This window comes from Equus asinus, chromosome 1, assembly GCF_041296235.1.
Source record: "Equus asinus isolate D_3611 breed Donkey chromosome 1, EquAss-T2T_v2, whole genome shotgun sequence".
Lineage (NCBI taxonomy): Eukaryota > Metazoa > Chordata > Mammalia > Perissodactyla > Equidae > Equus > Equus asinus.
In genome coordinates, this window is record NC_091790.1 from 100,127,113 (window position 1) to 100,130,729 (window position 3,617).

Consider the following 3,617-nt stretch of genomic DNA (forward strand, 5'->3'; position numbering starts at 1 on the left):
AAAATCCCCTGACAAATAGAAATGCATGAATACTTCCTTAATGTGATGGAATATATACTTCAGTCCTAAAGCTATCATCTTACTTGCAGAAATATTAGAGACGTTCCCACTAAGGTCAGTGTCAATGTGAGGGTAACCGATTTCCCTATACCTTTTGACATTGTTCTAGAGGTATTAGCCAATGCAATTGGACAAGAAAAAACAATTAGAGGCACAAGAATTAGAAATAAAGAAATAAAACTATACCTACAAATGCTATATTAGTTTAACTGGAAAACCCTATATAATCAATGATAATAAAATAATTCAGCAAAGTAGCAGGATATAAAATGAAACTGAAAAAAAATAACCTAAACCTCATACCTCACACAAATTCATTTAAACAGGTTAACCCAAAACAGATCACAGACTTAAAATGCAAAATGTAAAACTATAAAACTTTTACAAGAAAACATAGGAGAAACCTAGTGACCTGTGGTAAAGTGAAAGTGAAGAGTTTTTATACATAACATCAAAAGCATTGGGGCCAGCCCGGTGGCACAGCAGTTAAGTTTGCACTTTCCACTGTGGTGGCCCATGGTTCGCCCACTCGGATCCTGGGTGCGGATGTGGCACAACTTGGCCCACCATGCTGTGGCAGGCGTCCCACGTATAAAGTAGAGGAAGATAGGCATGGATGTTAGCTCAGGGCCAGTCTTCCTCAGCAAAAATGAGGAGGACTGTCAGTAGTTAGCTCAGGGCTAATCTTCCTCTAGTGAAAAAAAAAAAGCATGATCCATCAAAGAAAAAAGAAATCAATAATCTGGACTTTGTCAAAATTAAAAACTTTTGCTCTGCAAAATACCCTGTTAGGAGGATAAAAAGACAAACTACAGATTTGGAGAAAATACTTGAAAACCAAATATCTGAAAAAGGACTCATGTCAAGAATACATACATTTCAAAATATAACAGTAAAACCCAGCCATCCCACTACTGGGTATCTATCCAAAGAACTTGAAATCAGCAATTTCAAAAGTCCCATGCACCCCTATGTTCACTGCAGCATTATTTACAATAGTTAAGATGTGGAAGCAACCTAAATGCCCATCAACTGATGATTGGATAAAGAAGATACGGTATATATATATACAATGGAACACTACTCAGCCATAAAAAAAGACAAAATTCTCCCATTCACAACAACATGGATGGACCTTGAAGGTATTATGTTAAGTGAAATAAGCTGGATAGAGAAAGACAAACTCTGTATGACTCCACTCATAGGTGGAAGTTAAACATAGAGACAAAGAGAATTGATTAGTGGTTACCAGGGGAAAGGGGGGCTGGGGGGAGGGCACAAAGGGTGAAGTGGTGCACCTACAACATGACTAACAATAATGTACAACTGAAATTTCACAAGTTTGTAAACTATCATAATCTTAATAAAAAGTTAAAAAAAAAATCTAACAGTGAAAAAATGGGCAAACATTTCACCAAAGAGGATATGCAGTTGGCAAAAATGCACATGAAAATGTGTTCAATATTGTTAGCCACTAGAGCAATGCATGCTAACACCATGATGAGCTATGACTATATACTTATTAGAAGGCCTAAAATAAAGAATAATAACAATACCAAATGCTGGTGAGGATTCAAAGAAACTGGAGCTATCACACATCAATAGTGGGAATGTAAAATGTATAGCCATTCTGGAAATTCATCGAACTGGTTTTTTTTTTTTTTCAGATTGTTTTAAAACTAAGCATACAATTACCATACAACCCAGCAATCACACTTCTGGGTATTTATCTGCTATGGTGTGAGTGTGTGTGTTCCCCCAAATTCATAGGTTGACATCCTAACTCCCAATGTGATGGCATTAGGGTAGAGCCCTCATAATGGGATTAGTGTCTTTGTAAAGAGAGCTCCCTCACCCCGTCTACCATGTGAGGACACAATGAGAAGACAGTTGTCTACAAACCAGGAAACAGGCCCTCATGAGACATCAAATCTGCTGCCTCCCTGATCTTGGACTTCCGGCCTCCAGAACTGTGAGAAATACATTTCTGTTCTTTGTGAGTCACCCAGTCTGTGGTATTTTGTTATAGCAGCCTGAATGGACCAAGACGTTATCCCAAAGAAGTGGAAACAAGTCCACACAAAAACCCGTGCAGAGATGTTCAGAACAGCTCTTTGTAATACCCAGAATTGGAAACAACCCAATATCTTTCAAAGGAGGAATAGTTCAACAAACTATGCTACATCTGCACCATGGAATACTCCTTTCCAGTGAACTATTGATTCCTGCAGCAGCCTGGATGGATCTCAAGGGGATTACGCTGAGTGGAAAATCCAATCTCAAAAAGTCACATACTGTATGATTGCATTTATGTAACCGTCTCTAAAGGACAAATGCATAGAGGTTAGTGGTTTCCTAACCTCTAATGCGTAGAGGCATAAGGGGTGGGGAGTAGGGAGGTGAGCTTGACTACAAAGGGTAGCACAAGCGAGCTTTGTGGTGATGGACCAGTTCTGCATCTTGGTTGTGACGGTGGTTACACAAATCTACACAGGACAAAACTGCATAAAGCTGTACATGCACACATACGCATTCAATGAGTGCGTGTAAAACTGCGAAATCTGACTAAGGTCTGTGGATAGTACCGTTAGCTGCCTGGTTTTGATGTTATGACTTACTTGGGTAAGATGTGACAATTGGGGAAACCAGGTAAAGGGTATATGGGGCCTATCACGAGGAAACATCAGATCAATCCTGCAAATAAGGAACTTTTATTGAAAAGATGGTAAGTGTTACAGCTCTTTTAGAATTTGTCTAGCAGGTTTTCTGGTCCTCACTGGAGGACCTCCCACGAAAAAAAAAAAAAGAGAGAGAGAGAGAGATTATAGATGAGAGGGAGATGGAGACAGAGAGAGAGAGAAAATGCTCTAAAAATGTTAATGTCAGGAAAGTTAAAAAAAAAAGAAAAAGTTCAAAGAAATGTTCTAGGTTAAAGAAGACTAGAGAGACATGACAACTAAAGACAATGCTGATCCCAGACTGGAATTATGCTGGAGAGGAAATTCCACAAAGAACATTATTGAGGCTATTGATGAAATTGGCTGAGGGATAGTGTATTAAATTTACTGAAATTGACAACCGTACACTTGGCATTCTTCCGTAAAGCAGAGCCCCCCCTCCTCTCCCCTTTGTTTACCTAGTTATCTATTTTTCACCAGTATGGACTCATGACTCCTGCTTCTTTCTTAGAACATGGGCTGATGGCTTTTTACATATTTAAATTTTTCGGTCACTACCATCATTCTCCTTTTGATCATCAAATTGTCACAAATGTAGCTTATGAGAATTCCTTTTAGACTGGCTCTTGTGTCCCTTAATCTTTAATTAATTTTAATTTTTAATCTTTATTTTTTCCTTGCTTTCTTGCACAAAAACATCTTCCAGGCAAACTTGTCCCTTCCTGCCTTCCATTGGAGAAGGGGATTGGGGACCATTTTCTGGATGCCATTTTCTGGATTTTATATAGGGAGGTGACATTGCTGCAAGGCCATTTCAGCAGACAGAGCAGGAGAAGATCACTCTGTTAAAAGCACAAAATTATATTACTGATATTTCCT

The 3,617-nt window shown here is 38.7% G+C and overlaps 1 non-coding gene across 1 annotated transcript; it reads left to right on the plus strand.

Annotated features, from left to right (window-relative positions):
- Window positions 1-2,787: 2,787 nt before the first annotated feature.
- Window positions 2,788-2,849, plus strand: LOC123289635 (U7 small nuclear RNA). The gene has a single exon (XR_006533699.1). It is a non-coding gene; the product is annotated as a U7 small nuclear RNA (small nuclear RNA).
- The last annotated feature ends 768 nt before the right edge of the window (window positions 2,850-3,617 follow it).